This window comes from Pelobates fuscus, chromosome 9 (assembly GCF_036172605.1).
Source record: "Pelobates fuscus isolate aPelFus1 chromosome 9, aPelFus1.pri, whole genome shotgun sequence".
In the NCBI taxonomy this organism is placed as follows: Eukaryota; Metazoa; Chordata; class Amphibia; order Anura; family Pelobatidae; genus Pelobates; species Pelobates fuscus.
This window is the reverse complement of record NC_086325.1, coordinates 170,328,740-170,351,575: the sequence shown is the minus strand read 5'-3', so window position 1 is coordinate 170,351,575 and position 22,836 is coordinate 170,328,740. Positions and strand designations below refer to the sequence as shown.

The following is a 22,836-nucleotide window of genomic DNA, read 5'->3' as shown; positions in this document are numbered from 1 at the left end:
GAACCCTGCAGCTCTCCATAGACTGAATAGTGAACCCTGCAGCTCTCCATAGACTGAACATTGAACCCTGCAGCTCTCCATAGACTGAACACTGAACCCTGCAGCTCTCCATAGACTGAGCACTGAGCCCTGCATCTCTCCATAGACTGAATATTGAACCCGGCAGCTCTCCATAGACTGAACACTGAACCCTGCAGCTCTCCATAGACTGAATACTAAACCCTGCAGCTCTCCATAGACTGAACACTGAACCCTGCAGCTCTCCATAGACTGAACACTGAACCCTGCAGCTCTCCATAGACTGAATACTGAGCCCTGTAGCTCTCCATAGACTGAGCACTGAACCCTGCAGCTCTCCATAGACTGAACACTGATCCCTGCAGCTCTCCATAGACTGAATACTGAGCCCTGTAGCTCTCCATAGACTGAACCCTGCAGCTCTCCATAGACTGAATACTGAACCCTGCAGCTCTCCATAGACTGAATAGTGAACCCTGCAGCTCTCCATAGACTGAACATTGAACCCTGCAGCTCTCCATAGACTGAATACTGAACCCTGCAGCTCTCCATAGACTGAATACTGAACCCTGCAGCTCTCCATAGACTGAATACTGAATCCTGCAGCTCTCCATAGACTGAGCACTGAACCCTGCAGCTCTCCATAGGCTGAGCACTGAACCCTGCAGCTCTCCATAGACTGAATACTGAACCCTGCAGCTCTCCATAGACTGAACACTGAACCCTGCAGCTCTCTATAGACTGAACCATGCAGCTCTCCATAGACTGAATACTGAACCCTGCAGCTCTCCATAGACTGAACACTGAACCCTGCAGCTCTCTATAGACTGAACCCTGCAGCTCTCCATAGGCTGAATACTGAACCCTGCAGCTCTCCATAGACTGAATACTGAACCCTGCAGCTCTCCATAGACTGAGCACTGAGCCCTGCAGCTCTCCATAGACTGAATACTGAACCCTGCAGCTCTCCATAGACTGAATACTGAATCCTGCAGCTCTCCATAGACTGAGCACTGAACCCAGCAGGTCTCCACAGACTGAACACTGAGCCCTGCAGCTCTCCATAGACTGAACACTGAACCCTGCAGCTCTCCATAGATTGAGCACTGAGCCCTGCAGCTCTCCAGAGACTGAATACTGAACCCTGCAGCTCTCCATAGACTGAATACTGAGCCCTGCAGCTCTCCATAGACTGAGCACTGAGCCCTGCAGCTCTCCATAGACTGAACCCTGCAGCTCTCCATAGATTGAACACTGAACCCTGCAGCTCTCCATAGACTGAATATTGAACCCTGCAGCTCTCCATAGACTGAATATTGAACCCTGCAGCTCTCCATAGACTGAATACTGAACCCTGCAGCTCTCCATAGACTGAGCACTGAACCCTGCAGCTCTCCATAGACTGAATACTGAACCCTGCAGCTCTCCATAGACTGAACCCTGAACCCTGCAGCTCTCCATAGACTGAATACTGAACCCAGCAGCTCTCCATAGACTGAGCACTGAACCCTGCAGCTCTCCATAGATTGAACCCTGAACCCTGCAGCTCTCCATAGACTGAATACTGAACCCTGCAGCTCTCCATAGACTGAACACTGAACCATGCAGCTCTCCATAGACTGAACACTGAACCCTGCAACTCTCCATAGACTGAACACTGAACCCAGCAGGTCTCCACAGACTGAACACTGAGCCCTGCAGCTCTCCATAGACTGAACACTGAACCCTGCAGCTCTCCATAGACTGAATACTGAACCCTGCAGCTCTCCATAGACTGAGCACTGAGCCCTGCAGCTCTCCATAGACTGAACACTGAACCCTGTAGCTCTCCATAGACAGAATACTGAACCCTGCAGCTCTCCATAGGCTGAACCCTGCAGCTCTCCATAGGCTGAACCCTGAACCCTGCAGCTCTCCATAGACTGAACACTGAACCCAGCAGCTCTCCATAGACTGAACACTGAACCCTGCAGCTCTCCATAGACTGAATACTGAACCCTGCAGCTCTTCATAGACTGAGCACTGAACCCTGCAGCTCTCAATAGACTGAACACTGAACCCTGCAGCTCTCCATAGACTGAGCACTGCAGCTCTCCATAGACTGACCCCTGCAGCTCTCCATAGACTGACCCCTGCAGCTCTCCATACACTGAACCCTGCAGCTCTCCATAGACTGAACCCTGCAGCTCTCCATAGACTGACCCCTGCAGCTCTCCATAGACTGAACACTGAACCCAGCAGCTCTCCATAGACTGAGCACTGAGCCCTGCAGCTCTCCATAGACTGAACACTGAACCCTGTAGCTCTCCATAGACCGAACACTGAACCCTGCAGCTCTCCATAGACTGAACACTGAACCCTGCAGCTCTCCATAGGCTGAACCCTGAACCCTGCAGCTCTCCATAGACTGAACACTGAACCCTGTAGCTCTCCATAGACTGAATACTGAACCCTGCAGCTCTTCATAGACTGAGCACTGAACCCTGCAGCTCTCCATAGACTGAATACTGAACCCTGCAGCTCTTCATAGACTGAATACTGAACCCTGCAGCTCTCCATAGACTGAACACTGAACCCTGCAGCTCTCCATAGACTGAATAGTGAACCCTGCAGCTCTCCATACACTGAATACTGAACCCTGCAGCTCTTCATAGACTGAGCACTGAACCCTGCAGCTCTCCATAGACTGAATACTAAACCCTGCAGCTCTTCATAGACTGAATACTGAACCCTGCAGCTCTCCATTGACTGAATACTGAACCCTGCAGCTCTCCATAGACTGAATACTGAACCCTGCAGCTCTCCATTGACTGAACACTGAACCCTGCAGCTCTCCATAGACTGAACACTGAACACTGCAGCTCTCCATAGACTGAACCCTGCAGCTCTTCATAGACTGAGCACTTAGCCCTGCAGCTCTCCATAGACTGAATACTGAACCCTGCAGCTCTCCATAGACTCAGCATAGTAACACTGCCAGTCTCTCTGTATACAGTAACACGGCCAGTCTCTCTGTATATAGTAACACGGTCAGTCTCTCTGTATACAGTAACACTGCCAGTCTCTCTGTATACAGTAACACTGCCAGTCTCTCTGTATACAGTAACACGGCCAGTCTCTCTGTATATAGTAACACTGCCAGTCTCTCTGTATACAGTAACACGGCCAGTCTCTCTGTATACAGTAACACTGCCAGTCTCTCTGTATACAGTAACACTGCCAGTCTCTCTGTATACAGTAACACTGCCAGTCTCTCTGTATATAGTAGCACTGCCAGTCTCTCTGTATACAGTAACACTGCCAGTCTCCCTGTATACAGTAACACGGCCAGTCTCTCTGTATACAGTAACACTGCCAGTCTCTCTGTATACAGTAACACTGCCAGTCTCTCTGTATACAGTAACACTGCCAGTCTCTCTGTATACAGTAACACGGCCAATCTCTCTGTATATAGTAACACTGCCAGTCTCTCTGTATACAGTAACACTGCCAGTCTCTCTGTATACAGTAACATGGCCAATCTCTCTGTATACAGTAACACTGCCAGTCTCTCTGTATACAGTAACACGGCCAGTCTCTCTGTATACAGTAACACGGCCAATCTCTCTGGAAACAGTAACACGGCCAGTCTCTCTGTATACAGTAACACTGCCAGTCTCTCTGTATACAGTAACACGGCCAATCTCTCTGTATACAGTAACACGGCCAGTCTCTCTGTATACAGTAACACTGCCAGTCTCTCTGTATATAGTAACACTGCCAGTCTCTCTGTATACAGTAACATGGCCAGTCTCTCTGTATACAGTAACACTGCCAGTCTCTCTGTATACAGTAACACGGCCAATCTCTCTGTATACAGTAACACTGCCAGTCTCTCTGTATACAGTAACACGGCCAGTCTCTCTGTATACAGTAACACTGCCAGTCTCTCTGTATAGAGTAACACGGCCAATCTCTCTGTATATAGTAACACTGCCAGTCTCTCTGTATACAGTAACACTGCCAGTCTCTCTGTATACAGTAACACGGCCAATCTCTCTGTATACAGTAACACTGCCAGTCTCTCTGTATACAGTAACACGGCCAGTCTCTCTGTATACAGTAACACGGCCAGTCTCTCTGTATACAGTACCACTGCCAGTCTCTCTGTATACAGTAACACGGCCAATCTCTCTGTATACAGTAACACGGCCAGTCTCTCTGTATACAGTAACACTGCCAGTCTCTCTGTATACAGTAACACGGCCAATCTCTCTGTATATAGTAACACTGCCAGTCTCTCTGTATACAGTAACACTGCCAGTCTCTATGTATACAGTAACACGGCCAATCTCTCTGTATACAGTAACACTGCCAGTCTCTCTGTATACAGTAACACGGCCAGTCTCTCTGTATACAGTAACACTGCCAGTCTCTCTGTATACAGTAACACGGCCAATCTCTCTGTATACAGTAACACTGCCAGTCTCTCTGTATACAGTAACACGGCCAGTCTCTCTGTATACAGTAACACTGCCAGTCTCTCTGTATACAGTAACACTGCCAGTCTCTCTGTATACAGTAACACGGCCAATCTCTCTGTATACAGTAACACGGCCAGTCTCTCTGTATACAGTAACACTGCCAGTCTCTCTGTATACAGTAACACGGCCAGTCTCTCTGTATACAGTAACACTGCCAGTCTCTCTGTATACAGTAACACGGCCAGTCTCTCTGTATACAGTAACACGGCCAATCTCTCTGTATACAGTAACACTGCCAGTCTCTCTGTATATAGTAACACTGCCAGTCTCTCTGTATACAGTAACACTGCCAATCTCTCAGTATACAGTAACACTGCCAGTCTCTCTGTATACAGTAACACTGCCAGTCTCTCTGTATACAGTAACACGGCCAGTCTCTCTGTATACAGTAACACTGCCAGTCTCTCTGTATACAGTAACACGGCCAGTCTCTCTGTATACAGTAACACTGCCAGTCTCTCTATATACAGTAACACGGCCAGTCTCTCTGTATACAGTAACACGGGCAGTCTCTCTGTATACAGTAACACTGCCAGTCTCTCTGTATACAGTAACACGGCCAGTCTCTCTGTATACAGTAACACTGCCAGTCTCTCTGTATACAGTAACACTGCCAGTCTCTCTGTATACAGTAACACGGCCAATCTCTCTGTATACAGTAACACTGCCAGTCTCTCTGTATACAGTAACACTGCCAGTCTCTCTGTATACAGTAACACGGCCAATCTCTCTGTATACAGTAACACTGCCAGTCTCTCTGTATACAGTAACACGGCCAATCTCTCTGTATATAGTAACACGGACAGTCTCTCTGTATACAGTAACACTGCCAGTCTCTCTGTATACAGTAACACTGCCAGTCTCTCTGTATACAGTAACACGGCCAATCTCTCTGTATACAGTAACACTGCCAGTCTCTCTGTATACAGTAACACGGCCAATCTCTCTGTATACAGTAACACTGCCAGTCTCTCTGTATACAGTAACACGGCCAGTCTCTCTGTATACAGTAACACTGCCAGTCTCTCTGTATACAGTAACACTGCCAGTCTCTCTGTATACAGTAACACGGCCAGTCTCTCTGTATACAGTAACACTGCCAGTCTCTCTGTATACAGTAACGCGGCCAGTCTCTCTGTATACAGTAACACGGCCAATCTCTCTGTATATAGTAACACGGCCAGTCTCTCTGTATACAGTAACACGGCCAGTCTCTCTGTATACAGTAACACGGCCAGTCTCTCTGTATACAGTAACACGGCCAGTCTCTCTGTATATAGTAACACTGCCAGTCTCTCTGTATATAGTAACAATGCCAGTCTCTCTGTATAGAGTAACACATATTTAGTGACTGTTATTCCCAACTGCCCCAATTAGTTGTTTCTGGTTGATAGAAGCCGGTTTGTCCTGTCACTGGGGACTAATTAATATCCCTGAAACTCTCAGCAAACACTTGATAATAACTGTATGTTACCCAAAAGAAACCCACAGACTCCTCTAAAATGTTTCACAGACAGACATTATCTTAGCATTCTAAAATCGAGAGATGTAAAGCTTCAACTGACCATTCTAGAACTGGGAGAGACAGGCCTACTTCTAACCGTTCTTGCATAACGAGAAGCGAGGCTTTATCTGACCATTCTAGAACGAGGAGCGGGGCTTTATCTGACCATTCTAGAACAACGAGAAACAAGGCTTTGTCTGACCATTCTAGAACGAGGAGCGGGGCTTTATCTGACCATTCTAGAACAACGAGAAACAAGGCTTTATCTGACCATTCTAGAACAACGAGAAACGAGGCTTTATCTGACAATTCTAGAATGAGAAGCGATGCTTTATCTGACCATTCTAGAACAACGAGAAACAAGGCTTTATCTGACCATTCTAGAACAACGAGAAACGAGGCTTTATCTGACAATTCTAGAATGAGAAGCGATGCTTTATCTGACCATACTAGAACAACAAGAAACGAGGCTTTATCTGACAATTCTAGAACAACGAGAAGCGAGGCTTTATCTGACCATTCTAGAACAACGAGAAACAAGGCTTTATCTGACAATTCTAGAACGAGAAGCGGGGCTTTATCTGACCATTCTAGAACAATGAGAAGCGGGGCTTTATTTGACCATTCTAGAACAACAAGAAACAAGGCTTTATCTGACCATTCTAGAACAACGAGAAACAAGGCTTTATCTGACCATTCTAGAACCACGAGAAGTGAGGCTTTATCTGACCATTCTAGAACAACAAGAAACAAGGATTTATCTGACCATTCTAGAACAACAAGAAGCGAGGCTTTATCTGACCATTCTAGAACAACAAGAAACAAGGCTTTATCTGACCATTTCAGAACCACGAGAAGCTAGGCTTTAGCTGACCATTCTAAAACAACGAGAAACAAGGCTTTATCTGACCATTCTAGAACATCGAGAAACAAGGCTTTAACTGACCATTCTAGAACGAGAAACAAGGCTTTATCTGACCATTCTAGAACAACAAGAAGCGAGGCTTTATCTGACCATTCTAGAACAACGAGAAGCGAGGCTTTATGTGACCATTCTAGAACAACAAGAAACGAGGCCTTATCTGACCATTCTAGAACAACGAGAAGCGAGGTTTTATCTGACCATTCTAGAACAACAAGAAACTAGGCTTTATCTGACCATTCTAGAACAACGAGAAACGAGGCTTTATCTGACCATTCTAGAACAACAAGAAACGAGGCTTTATCTGACAATTCTAGAACAACGAGAAGCGAGGCTTTATCTGACCATTCTAGAACAACGAGAAACGAGGCTTTATCTGACAATTCTAGAACGAGAAGCAGGGCTTTATCTGACCATTCTAGAACAATGAGAAGCGGGGCTTTATCTGACCATTCTAGAACAACGAGAAACGAGGCTTTATCTGACCATTCTAGAACAACGAGAAACAAGGCTTTATCTGACCATTCTAGAACCACGAGAAGTGAGGCTTTATCTGACCATTCTAGAACAACAAGAAACAAGGCTTTATCTGACCATTCTAGAACAACGAGAAACAAGGATTTATCTGACCATTCTAGAACAACAAGAAGCGAGGCTTTATCTGACCATTCTAGAACAAAGAGAAGCAAGGCTTAATCGGACCATTCTAGAACAACAAGAAACAAGGCTTTATCTGACTATTTTAGAACCACGAGAAGCTAGGCTTTATCTGACCATTCTAAAACAACGAGAAACTAGGCTTTATCTGACCATTCTAGAACAACGAGAAACGAGGATTTAACTGACCATTTTAGAACGAGAAACAAGGCTTTATCTGACCATTCTAGAACAACAAAAAGCAAGGCCTTATCGGACCATTCTACAACAACGAGAAACTAGGCTTTATCTGACCGTTCTAGAACAACAAAAAGCGAGGCTTTATCTGACCATTCTAGAACAACAAGAAACACGAATTTATCTGACCATTTTAGAACAATGAGAAGCAAGGCTTTATTTGACCATTCTAAAACAACGAGAAGCAATGCTTTATCTGACCATTCTAGAACAACGAGAAACGAGGCTTTAACTGATCATTTTATAACAACAATAAGCAAAGCTGTATCGGACCATTCTAGAACAACAAGAAGCAAGGCTTTATCTGACCATTCTAGAACAACGAGAAACAAGGCTTTATCTGACCATCCTAGAACAACGAGAAGCGAGGCTTTATCTGACCATTCTAGAACAATTAGAAGCGAGGCTTTATCTGACCATTCTAGAACAACGAGAAATGAGGCTTTATCTGACCATTCTAGAACGAGAAACAAGGCTTTATCTGACCATTCTAGAATGAGAAACGAGGCTTTATCTGACCATTCTAGAACAACAAGAAGCGAGGCTTTATCTGACCATTCTAGAACAACGAGAAACAAGGCTTTATCTGAACATTCTAGAACAACAAGAAGCGAGGCTTTATCTGACCATTCTAGAACAACAAGAAGCGAGGCTTTATCTGACCATTCTAGAACAACGAGAAACAAGGATTTATCTGACCATTCTAGAACAACAAGAAACGAGGCTTTATCTGACCATTTTAGAACCACGAGAAGCTAGGCTTCATCTGACCATTCTAAAACAACGAGAAACAAGGCTTTATCTGACCATTCTATAACAACGAGAAACGAGGCTTTAACTGACCATTCTAGAACAACGAGAAACGAGGCTTTATCTGACCATTCTAGAACAACGAGAAACGAGGCTTTATCTGACCATTCTAGAACGAGAAACAAGGCTTTATCTGACCATTCTAGAACGAGAAACGAGGCTTTATCTGACCATTCTAGAACAACAAGAAGCGAGGCTTTATCTGACCATTCTAGAACAACGAGAAACAAGGCTTTATCTGAACATTCTAGAACAACAAGAAGCGAGGCTTTATCTGACCATTCTAGAACAACAAGAAGCGAGGCTTTATCTGGCCATTCTATAACAACGAGAAACAAGGATTTATCTGACCATTCTAGAACAACAAGAAACGAGGCTTTATCTGACCATTTTAGAACCACAAGAAGCTAGGCTTCTTTCGACCATTCTAAAACAACGAGAAACAAGGCTTTATCTGACCATTCTAGAACAACGAGAAACGAGGCTTTAACTGACCATTCTAGAACGAGAAACAAGGCTTTATCTGACCATTCTAGAACAACAAGAAGCGAGGCTTTATCTGACCATTCTAGAACAACAAGAAGCGAGGCTTTATCTGACCATTCTAGAACAACGAGAAACAAGGATTTATCTGACCATTCTAGAACAACAAGAAACAAGGCTTTATCTGACCCTTTTAGAACCACGAGAAGCTAGGCTTTATCTGACCATTCTAAAACAACGAGAAACAAGGCTTTATCTGACCATTCTAGAACAACGAGAAACTAGGCTTTAACTGACCATTCTAGAACGAGAAACAAGGCTTTATCTGACCATTCTAGAACAACAAGAAGCGAGGCTTTATCTGACCATTCTAGAACAACGAGAAGCGAGGCTTTATGTGACCATTCTAGAACAACAAGAAGCGAGGCTTTATCTGACCATTCTAGAACAACGAGAAACAAGGCTTTAGCTGACCATTCTAGAACAATGAGAAGCAAGGTTTTATCTGACCATTCTAGAACAACAAGAAATGAGGCTTTATCTGACCATTCTAGAACAACAAGAAACAAGGCTTTATCTGACCATTCTAGAACAACGAGAAGCGAGGCTTTATCTGACCATTCTAGAACAACAAGAAACGAGGCTTTATCTGACAATTCTAGAACAACGAGAAGCGAGGCTTTATCTGGCCATTCTAGAACAATGAGAAACAAGGCTTTATCTGACCATTCTAGAACCACAAGAAGCAAGGCTTTATATGACCATTCTAGAACCACAAGAAGCGAGGCTTTATCTGACCATTCTAGAACCACGAGAAACAAGACTTTATCTGACCATTCTAGAACGAGAAGCGAGGCTTTATCTGACCATTCTAGAACCACAAGAAGCAAGGCTTTATATGACCATTCTAGAACCACAAGAAGCGAGGCTTTATCTGACCATTCTAGAACCACGAGAAACAAGACTTTATCTGACCATTCTAGAACGAGAAGCGAGGCTTTATCTGACCATTCTAGAACAACGAGAAGCGAAACAAAACAATAAACTAATAATAAATCTGTAAAAACTGACATTCCAGAAAAGTCTATAATCCAGGATCCAATCTCTGTTCATTTCTCTAAAATATTGATTGACAGGTTTAGAATAGGAATTATCCATTCTAGAACCCACAGGATTTAAGCAACTCTGCCTTACAGAGAACACAGAGGGAGTCAATGTTTCCTGAAAGGGAATGTTGCTGCTTGTCCAGCCTAACTAGAAAGATGCACTTTACTGCTTCCACTGGAAGGCTATTCCCGGTATCTACTACCCTTTCTATATCACTGTTACTGCTCCCACTGGAAAGCTATTCCAGGTATCTACTACCCTTTCTATATCGCTGTTACTGCTCCCACTGGAAGGCTATTCCAGGTATCTACTACCCTTTCTATATCACTGTTACTGCTCCCACTGGAAGGCTATTCCAGGTATCTACTACTCTTTCTATATCACTGTTACTGCTCCCACTGGAAGGCTATTCCTGGTATCTACTACCCTTTCTATATCGCTGTTACTGCTCCCAGTGGAAGGCTATTCCAGGTATCTGCTACCCTTTCTATATCACTGTTACTGCTTCCACTGGAAGGCTATTCCTGGTATCTACTACCCTTTCTATATCGCTGTTACTGCTCCCAGTGGAAGGCTATTCCTGGTATCTACTACCCTTTCTATATCGCTGTTACTGCTCCCAGTGGAAGGCTATTCCAGGTATCTGCTACCCTTTCTATATCACTGTTACTGCTTCCACTGGAAGGCTATTCCAGGTATCTACTACCCTTTCTATATCACTGTTACTGCTCCCACTGGAAGGCTATTCCAGGTATCTACTACCCTTTCTATATCACTGTTACTGCTCCCACTGGAAGGCTATTCCAGGTATCTACTACCCTTTCTGTATCACTGTTACTGCTCTCACTGGAAAGCTATTCCGGGTATCTACTACCCTTTCTATATCACTGTTACTGCACCCACTGGAAGGCTATTCCAGGTATCTACTACCCTTTCTATTTCACTGTTACTGCTCCCACTGGAAGGCTATTCCAGGTATCTACTACCCATTCAATATCACTCTTATTGCTCCCACTGGAAAGCTATTCCAGGTATCTACTACCCTTTCTATATCACTGTTACTGCTCCCACTGGAATCTACAGGTATCTACTACCCTTTCTATATCACTGTTACTGCTCCCACAGGAAGGCTATTCCAGGTATCTACTACCCTTTCTATATCACTGTTACTGCTCCCACAGGAAGGCTATTCCAGGTATCTACTACCCTTTCTATATCACTGTTACCGCTTCCACTGGAAGGCTATTCCAGGTAAATACTACCCTTTCTATATCACTGTTACTGCTCCCACTGGAAGGCTATTCCAGGTATCTACTACCCCTTCTATTTCACTGTTACTGCTCCCACTGGAAGGCTATTCCAGGTATATACTACCCTTTCGATATCACTGTTACTGCTCTCACTGGAAGGCTATTCCAGGTATCTACTACCCTTTCTATATCACTGTTACTGTTCCCACTGGAAATCTATTCCAGGTATCTACTACCCTTTCTATATCACTGTTACTGCTTCCACTGGAAGGCTATTCCCGGTATCTACTACCCTTTCTATATCACTGTTACTGCTCCCACTGGAAAGCTATTCCGGGTATCTACTACCCTTTCTATATCACTGTTACTGCTCCCGCTGGAAGGCTATTCCAGGTATCTACTACCCTTTCTATATCACTGTTACTGCTCCCACTGGAAAGCTATTCCGGGTATCTACTACCCTTTCTATATCACTGTTACTGCTCCCGCTGGAAGGCTATTCCAGGTATCTACTACCCTTTCTATATCACTGTTACTGCTCCCACTGGAAGACTATTCCAGGTATCTACTACCCATTCAATATCACTGTTACTGCTCCCACTGGAAGGCTATTCCAGGTATCTACTACCCATTCAATATCACTGTTACTGCTCCCACTGGAATCTACAGGTATCTACTACCCTTTCTATATCACTGTTACCGCTTCCACTGGAAGGCTATTCCAGGTAAATACTACCCTTTCTATATCACTGTTACTGCTACCACTGAAAGGCTATTCCAGGTATCTACTACCCTTTCTATTTCACTGTTACTGCTCCCACTGGAAGGCTATTCCAGGTATCTACTACCCTTTCTATATCACTGTTACCGCTCCCACTGGAAGGCTATTCCAGGTATCTACTACCCTTTCTATATCACAGTTACTGCTCCCACTGGAAGGCTATTTCAGGTATCTACTACCCTTTCTATATCACTGTTACTGCTCCCACTGGAAGGCTATTCCAGGTATCTACTACCCTTTCTATATCACTGCTCCCACTGGAAGGCTATTCCAGGTATCTACTACCCTTTCTATATCACTGTTACTGCTACCACTGGAAATCTATTCCAGGTATCTACTACCCTTTCTATATCACTGTTACCGCTTCCACTGGAAGGCTATTCCAGGTAAATACTACCCTTTCTATATCACTGTTACTGCTACCACTGGAAGGCTATTCCAGGTATCTACTACCCTTTCTATTTCACTGTTACTGCTCCCACTGGAAGGCTATTCCAGGTATCTACTACCCTTTCTATATCACTGTTACCGCTCCCACTGGAAGGCTATTCCAGGTATCTACTACCCTTTCTATATCACTGTTACTGCTCCCACTGGAAGGCTATTCCAGGTATCTACTACCCTTTCTATTTCACTGTTACTGCTCCCACTGGAAGGCTATTCCATGTATCTACTACCCTTTCAATATCACTGTTACCGCTCCCACTGGAAGGATATTCCAGGTATCTACTACCCTTTCTATATCACTGTTACTGCTCCCACTGGAAGGCTATTCCAGGTATCTACTACCCTTTCTATATCACAGTTACTGCTCCCACTGGAAGGCTATTTCAGGTATCTACTACCCTTTCTATATCGCTGTTACTGCTCCCACTGGAAGGCTATTCCAGGTATCTACTACCCTTTCTATATCACTGCTCCCACTGGAAGGCTATTCCAGGTATCTACTACCCTTTCTATATCACTGTTACTGCTACCACTGGAAATCTATTCCAGGTATCTACTACCCTTTCTATATCACTGTTACCGCTTCCACTGGAAGGCTATTCCAGGTAAATACTACCCTTTCTATATCACTGTTACTGCTACCACTGGAAGGCTATTCCAGGTATCTACTACCCTTTCTATTTCACTGTTACTGCTCCCACTGGAAGGCTATTCCAGGTATCTACTACCCTTTCTATATCACTGTTACCGCTCCCACTGGAAGGCTATTCCAGGTATCTACTACCCTTTCTATATCACTGTTACTGCTCCCACTGGAAGGCTATTCCAGGTATCTACTACCCTTTCTATATGACTGTTACTGCTCCCACTGGAAGGCTATTCCATGTATCTACTACCCTTTCAATATCACTGTTACTGCTCCCACTGGAAGGCTATTCCAGGTATCTACTACCCTTTCTATATCACTGTTACTGCTCCCACTGGAAGGCTATTCCAGGTATCTACTACCCTTTCTATATCACAGTTACTGCTCCCACTGGAAGGCTATTTCAGGTATCTACTACCCTTTCTATATCACTGTTACTGCTCCCACTGGAAGGCTATTCCAGGTATCTACTACCCTTTCTATATCACTGTTACTGCTCCCACTGGAAGGCTATTCCAGGTATATACTCCCCGTTCTATGTCACTGTTACTGCTCCCACTGGAAGGCTATTCCAGGTATCTACTACCCTTTCTATATCACTGCTCCCACTGGAAGGCTATTCCAGGTATCTACTACCCTTTCTATATCACTGTTACTGCTCCCACTGGAAGGATATTCCAGGTATCTACTACCCTTTCTATATCACTGTTACTGCTACCACTGGAAGGCTATTCCAGGTATCTACTACCCTAAGATCTACCCTGCAGAGCATTATATATCAATCGGCAATAAGTGCAGAGCATTATATACCAGCAATAAGTGCAGAGCTCACAGACCAATTACCTAATTACTGCAAAACTTTGTAACCAACTAATTTCCCATAGCAGAGCATTCTGTATTATTACCCAATAGCAGAGCACTCTGTATTATTACCCCATAGCAGAGCATTCTGTATTATTACCCAATAGCAGAGCATTCTGTATTATTACCCCCATAGCACAGCACTCTGTATTATTACCCCCATAGCACAGCACTCTATATTATTACCCCATAGCAGAGCATTCTGTATTATTACCCCCAGCAGAACATTCTGTATTATTACCCCTTAGCAGAGCATTCTGTATTATTACCCAATAGCAGAGCACTCTGTATTATTACCCCATAGCAGAACATTCTGTATTATTACCCCATAGCAGAACATTCTGAATTATTACCCCATAGCAGAACATTCTGTATTATTACCCCCAGCAGAACATTCTGTATTATTACCCCATAGCAGAGCATTCTGTATTATTACCCAATAGCAGAGCACTCTGTATTATTACCCCATAGCAGAACATTCTGTATTATTACCCCATAGCAGAACATTCTGAATTATTACCCCATAGCAGAGCACTCTGTATTATTACCCCATAGCAGAGCATTCTGTATTATTACCCCCAGCAGAACATTCTGTATTATTACCCCATAGCAGAACATTCTGTATTATTACCCCATAGCAGAGCATGATGTATTATTACCCAATAGCAGAGCATTCTGTATTATTACCCCCATAGTAGAACATTCTATATTATTACCCCATAGCAGAGCACTCTGTATTATTACCCCATAGCAGAACATTCTGTATTATTACCCCCATAGTAGAACATTCTATATTATTACCCCATAGCAGAGCACTCTGTATTATTACCCCATAGCAGAGCATTCTGGATTATTACCCCATAGCAGAGCACTCTGTATTATTACCCCATAGCAGAACATTCTGTATTATTACCCCCATAGTAGAACATTCTATATTATTACCCCATAGCAGAGCACTCTGTATTATTACCCCATAGCAGAGCATTCTGTATTATTACCCCATAGCAGAGCATTCTGTATTATTACCCCATAGCAGAGCACTCTGTATTATTACCCCATAGCAGAGCATTCTGTATTATTACCCCCAGCAGAACATTCTGTATTATTACCCCATAGCAGAGAATTCTGTATTATTACCCCCATAGCAGAGCACTCTGTATTATTACCCCATAGCAGAGCACTCTGTATTATTACCCCATAGCAGAGCATTCTGGATTATTACCCCATAGCAGAGCATTCTGTATTATTACCCCCAGCAGAGCATTCTGTATTAATACCCCCATAGCAGAACATTCTTTATTATTACCCCATAGCAGAGCATTCTGTATTATTACCCCATAGCAGAGCATTCTGTATTATTACCCCATAGCAGAACATTCTGTATTATTACCCCCATAGCAGAGCATTCTGTATTATTACCCCCAGCAGAGCATTCTGTATTATTACCCCATAGCAGAACATTCTGTATTATTACTCCCATAGCAGAGCACTCTGTATTATTACCCCATAGTAGAGCATTCTGTATTATTACCCCATAGCAGAGCATTCTGGATTATTACCCCATAGCAGAGCATTCTGGATTATTACCCCCAGCAGAGCATTCTTTATCATTACCCCATAGCAGAGCATTCTGTATTATTACCCCATAGCAGAGCACTCTGTATTATTACCCCATAGCAGAGCATTCTGTATTATTACCCCCAGCAGAGCATTCTGTATTATTACCCCATAGCAGAGCACTCTGTATTATTACCCCATAGCAGAGCATTCTGTATTATTACCCCCAGCAGAGCATTCTTTATTATTACCCCATAGCAGAGCATTCTGTATTATTACCCCATAGCAGAGCACTCTGTATTATTACCCCATAGCAGAGCACTCTGTATTATTACCCCCAGCAGAGCATTCTGTATTATTACCCCATAGCAGAGCATTCTGTATTATTACCCCATAGTAGAGCATTCTGTATTATTACCCCATAGCAGAGCATTCTGGATTATTACCCCATAGCAGAGCATTCTGGATTATTACCCCCAGCAGAGCATTCTTTATTATTACCCCATAGCAGAGCATTCTGTATTATTACCCCATAGCAGAGCACTCTGTATTATTACCCCATAGCAGAACATTCTGTATTATTACTCCCATAGCAGAGCACTCTGTATTATTACCCCATAGCAGAACATTCTGTATTATTACCCCCAGCAGAACATTCTTTATTATTACCCCATAGCAGAGAATTCTGTATTATTACCCCATAGCAGAACATTCTGTATTATTACCCCCATAGCAGAGCACTCTGTATTATTACACCATAGCAGAGCACTCTGTATTATTACCCCCATAGCAGAGCATTCTGGATTATTACCCCATAGCAGAGCATTCTGTATTATTACCCCCATAGCAGAGCATTCTGTATTATTACCCCATAGCAGAGCACTCTGTATTATTACCCCATAGCAGAACATTCTGTATTATTACCCCCAGCAGAGCATTCTGTATTATAACCCCATAGCAGAGCACTCTGTATTATTACCCCATAGCAGAGCATTCTGTATTATTACCCCCAGCAGAGCATTCTTTATTATTACCCCATAGCAGAGCATTCTGTATTATTACCCCATAGCAGAGCACTCTGTATTATTACCCCATAGCAGAGCACTCTGTATTATTACCCCCAGCAGAGCATTCTGTATTATTACCCCATACTAGAGCATTCTGTATTATTACCCCATAGTAGAGCATTCTGTATTATTACCCCATAGCAGAGCATTCTGGATTATTACCCCATAGCAGAGCATTCTGGATTATTACCCCCAGCAGAGCATTCTTTATTATTACCCCATAGCAGAGCATTCTGTATTATTACCCCATAGCAGAGCACTCTGTATTATTACCCCATAGCAGAACATTCTGTATTATTACTCCCATAGCAGAGCATTCTGTATTATTACCCCATAGCAGAGCATTCTGTATTATTACCCCATAGCAGAGCATTCTGTATTATTACCCCATAGTAGAGCACTCTGTATTATTACCCCATAGCAGAGCACTCTGTATTATTACCCCCATAGCAGAACATTCTGTATTATCACCCCCATAGCATAACATTCTGTATTATTACCCCATAGCAGAGCACTCTGGATTATTACCCCCATAGCAGAACATTGAGTATTAATACCCCATGCAGGGGTAAAAGCAGAGCCTGCACAGCATCCACCCCCTCTCTTGTATAATTAGGGAAGTTACCCCCAGCAGAACATTCTTTATTATTACCCCATAGCAGAGAATTCTGTATTATTACCCCATAGCAGAACATTCTGTATTATTACCCCCATAGCAGAGCACTCTGTATTATTACACCATAGCAGAGCACTCTGTATTATTACCCCCATAGCAGAGCATTCTGGATTATTACCCCATAGCAGAGCATTCTGTATTATTACCCCCATAGCAGAGCATTCTGTATTATTACCCCATAGCAGAGCATTCTGTATTATTACCCCATAGTAGAGCACTCTGTATTATTACCCCATAGCAGAGCATTCTGGATTATTACCCCATAGCAGAGCATTCTGGATTATTACCCCCATAGCAGAGCATTCTGTATTATTACCCCATAGCAGAGCATTCTGTATTATTACCCCATAGCAGAGCATTCTGTATTATTACCCCATAGTAGAGCACTCTGTATTATTACCCCATAGCAGAGCATTCTGTATTATTACCCCATAGCAGAGCATTCTGTATTATTACCCCATAGCAGAGCATTCTGTATTATTACCCCATAGCAGAGCACTCTGTATTATTACCCCATAGCAGAGCATTCTGTATTATTACCCCCAGCAGAACATTCTGTATTATTACCCCATAGCAGAGAATTCTGTATTATTACCCCCATAGCAGAGCACTCTGTATTATTACCCCATAGCAGAGCACTCTGTATTATTACCCCATAGCAGAGCATTCTGGATTATTACCCCATAGCAGAGCATTCTGTATTATTACCCCCAGCAGAGCATTCTGTATTAATACCCCCATAGCAGAACATTCTTTATTATTACCCCATAGCAGAGCATTCTGTATTATTACCCCATAGCAGAGCATTCTGTATTATTACCCCATAGCAGAACATTCTGTATTATTACCCCCATAGCAGAGCATTCTGTATTATTACCCCCAGCAGAGCATTCTGTATTATTACCCCATAGCAGAACATTCTGTATTATTACTCCCATAGCAGAGCACTCTGTATTATTACCCCATAGTAGAGCATTCTGTATTATTACCCCATAGCAGAGCATTCTGGATTATTACCCCATAGCAGAGCATTCTGGATTATTACCCCCAGCAGAGCATTCTTTATCATTACCCCATAGCAGAGCATTCTGTATTATTACCCCATAGCAGAGCACTCTGTATTATTACCCCATAGCAGAGCATTCTGTATTATTACCCCCAGCAGAGCATTCTGTATTATTACCCCATAGCAGAGCACTCTGTATTATTACCCCATAGCAGAGCATTCTGTATTATTACCCCCAGCAGAGCATTCTTTATTATTACCCCATAGCAGAGCATTCTGTATTATTACCCCATAGCAGAGCACTCTGTATTATTACCCCATAGCAGAGCACTCTGTATTATTACCCCCAGCAGAGCATTCTGTATTATTACCCCATAGCAGAGCATTCTGTATTATTACCCCATAGTAGAGCATTCTGTATTATTACCCCATAGCAGAGCATTCTGGATTATTACCCCATAGCAGAGCATTCTGGATTATTACCCCCAGCAGAGCATTCTTTATTATTACCCCATAGCAGAGCATTCTGTATTATTACCCCATAGCAGAGCACTCTGTATTATTACCCCATAGCAGAACATTCTGTATTATTACTCCCATAGCAGAGCACTCTGTATTATTACCCCATAGCAGAACATTCTGTATTATTACCCCCAGCAGAACATTCTTTATTATTACCCCATAGCAGAGAATTCTGTATTATTACCCCATAGCAGAACATTCTGTATTATTACCCCCATAGCAGAGCACTCTGTATTATTACACCATAGCAGAGCACTCTGTATTATTACCCCCATAGCAGAGCATTCTGGATTATTACCCCATAGCAGAGCATTCTGTATTATTACCCCCATAGCAGAGCATTCTGTATTATTACCCCATAGCAGAGCACTCTGTATTATTACCCCATAGCAGAACATTCTGTATTATTACCCCCAGCAGAGCATTCTGTATTATAACCCCATAGCAGAGCACTCTGTATTATTACCCCATAGCAGAGCATTCTGTATTATTACCCCCAGCAGAGCATTCTTTATTATTACCCCATAGCAGAGCATTCTGTATTATTACCCCATAGCAGAGCACTCTGTATTATTACCCCATAGCAGAGCACTCTGTATTATTACCCCCAGCAGAGCATTCTGTATTATTACCCCATAGCAGAGCATTCTGTATTATTACCCCATAGTAGAGCATTCTGTATTATTACCCCATAGCAGAGCATTCTGGATTATTACCCCATAGCAGAGCATTCTGGATTATTACCCCCAGCAGAGCATTCTTTATTATTACCCCATAGCAGAGCATTCTGTATTATTACCCCATAGCAGAGCACTCTGTATTATTACCCCATAGCAGAACATTCTGTATTATTACTCCCATAGCAGAGCATTCTGTATTATTACCCCATAGCAGAGCATTCTGTATTATTACCCCATAGCAGAGCATTCTGTATTATTACCCCATAGTAGAGCACTCTGTATTATTACCCCATAGCAGAGCACTCTGTATTATTACCCCCATAGCAGAACATTCTGTATTATCACCCCCATAGCATAACATTCTGTATTATTACCCCATAGCAGAGCACTCTGGATTATTACCCCCATAGCAGAACATTGAGTATTAATACCCCATGCAGGGGTAAAAGCAGAGCCTGCACAGCATCCACCCCCTCTCTTGTATAATTAGGGAAGTTACCCCCAGCAGAACATTCTTTATTATTACCCCATAGCAGAGAATTCTGTATTATTACCCCATAGCAGAACATTCTGTATTATTACCCCCATAGCAGAGCACTCTGTATTATTACACCATAGCAGAGCACTCTGTATTATTACCCCCATAGCAGAGCATTCTGGATTATTACCCCATAGCAGAGCATTCTGTATTATTACCCCCATAGCAGAGCATTCTGTATTATTACCCCATAGCAGAGCATTCTGTATTATTACCCCATAGTAGAGCACTCTGTATTATTACCCCATAGCAGAGCATTCTGGATTATTACCCCATAGCAGAGCATTCTGGATTATTACCCCCATAGCAGAGCATTCTGTATTATTACCCCATAGCAGAGCATTCTGTATTATTACCCCATAGCAGAGCATTCTGTATTATTACCCCATAGTAGAGCACTCTGTATTATTACCCCATAGCAGAACATTCTGTATTATTACCCCCATAGCACAGCACTCTATATTATTACCCCATAGCAGAGCATTCTGTATTATTACCCCCAGCAGAACATTCTATATTATTACCCCATAGCAGAGCACTCTGTATTATTACCCCATAGCAGAACATTCTGTATTATTACCCCATAGCAGAGCATTCTGGATTATTACCCCATAGCAGAGCACTCTGTATTATTACACCATAGCAGAGCACTCTGTATTATTACCCCATAGCAGAGCATTCTGGATTATTACCCCATAGTAGAGCACTCTGTATTATTACCCCATAGCAGAGCATTCTGGATTATTACCCCATAGCAGAGCATTCTGGATTATTACCCCCATAGCAGAGCATTCTGTATTATTACCCCATAGCAGAGCATTCTGTATTATTACCCCATAGCAGAGCATTCTGTATTATTACCCCATAGTAGAGCACTCTGTATTATTACCCCATAGCAGAACATTCTGTATTATTACCCCCATAGCACAGCACTCTATATTATTACCCCATAGCAGAGCATTCTGTATTATTACCCCCAGCAGAACATTCTATATTATTACCCCATAGCAGAGCACTCTGTATTATTACCCCATAGCAGAACATTCTGTATTATTACCCCATAGCAGAGCATTCTGGATTATTACCCCATAGCAGAGCACTCTGTATTATTACACCATAGCAGAGCACTCTGTATTATTACCCCATAGCAGAGCATTCTGGATTATTACCCCATAGCAGAGCACTCTATATTATTACCCCATAGCAGAGCATTCTGTATTATTACCCCATAGCAGAGCATTCTGTATTATTACCCCCAGCAGAACATTCTATATTATTACCCCATAGCAGAGCACTCTGTATTATTACCCCATAGCAGAGCATTCTGGATTATTACCCCATAGCAGAGCACTCTATATTATTACCCCATAGCAGAGCACTCTGTATTATTACCCCATAGCAGAACATTCTGTATTATTACCCCCAGCAGAACATTCTTTATTATTACCCCATAGCAGAGCATTCTGTATTGTTACCCCATAGCAGAGAATTCTGTATTATTACCCCCATAGCAGAGCACTCTGTATTATTACACCATAGCAGAGCACTCTGTATTATTACCCCCATAGCAGAGCATTCTGGATTATTACCCCATAGCAGAGCATTCTGTATTATTACCCCCATAGCAGAGCATTCTGTATTATTACCCCATACTAGAGCATTCTGTATTATTACCCCATAGCAGAGCATTCTGTATTATTACCCCATAGTAGAGCACTCTGTATTATTACCCCATAGCAGAGCACTCTGTATTATTACCCCCATAGCAGAACATTCTGTATTATCACCCCCATAGCATAACATTCTGTATTATTACCCCATAGCAGAGCACTCTGGATTATTACCCCCATAGCAGAACATTGAGTATTAATACCCCATGCAGGGGTAAAAGCAGAGCCTGCACAGCATCCACCCCCTCTCTTGTATAATTAGGGAAGTTCTTCTTAAAAGTCACCTACCTGAGGCTGCAGGGACAGGATGTGGCTGGGAGGGGGCAGCTTCTCAGAGTGGGCTGGGGGGTGCAGGGGTATAGGGGGGCAGGGGAGGCATAGTACGGGGGGGCTGTTCCAGGTGAGGGCAAAGTGTGCAGACTGACAGAGACACAGCCAGGAGAGAAGGAAAGATAAACCCAGGATGGGAGTAAGAGAGAGGGAGGGAGAGAATGCTCTAACCCACAGGAGGCTGCCCCCTACTGAGTGCCTGCACTACCCACATCTCGCCACAGGGTGGCAGCAAAGGGCGGTCTGCAGCGAAGGGAATGTTAGGTACAGTGCAACTGCAATGTGCAACTTAGAGGTCCCTGATATGTCTCACCTGTGCCCCCTGGCCTGTCTTTCCTGTGCCCCCTGATATGTCTCACCTGTGCCCCCTGGCCTGCCTTTCCTGTGCCCCCTGATATGTCTCACCTATGCCCCCTGATATGTCTCACCTGTGCCCCCTGGCCTGCCTTTCCTGTGCCCTCTGATATGTCTCACCTGTGCCCCCTGGCCTGCCTTTCCTGTGCCCCCTGATATGTCTCACCTGTGCCCCCTGATATGTCTCACC

The 22,836-nt window shown here is 43.3% G+C and overlaps 1 protein-coding gene across 1 annotated transcript in view; it reads right to left on the bottom strand.

Annotated features, from left to right (window-relative positions):
• LOC134572708 (caM kinase-like vesicle-associated protein) overlaps nt 1–22,429 on the bottom strand; it is a 76,985-nt gene extending 54,556 nt beyond the window's left edge. Inside the window, exon 1 of the mRNA XM_063431820.1 lies at nt 22,251–22,429. The gene's annotated coding sequence lies outside the window, so the exon portion shown is untranslated. The remainder of the gene's footprint in view (nt 1–22,250) is intronic.
• Nucleotides 22,430–22,836: the final 407 nt, after the last annotated feature.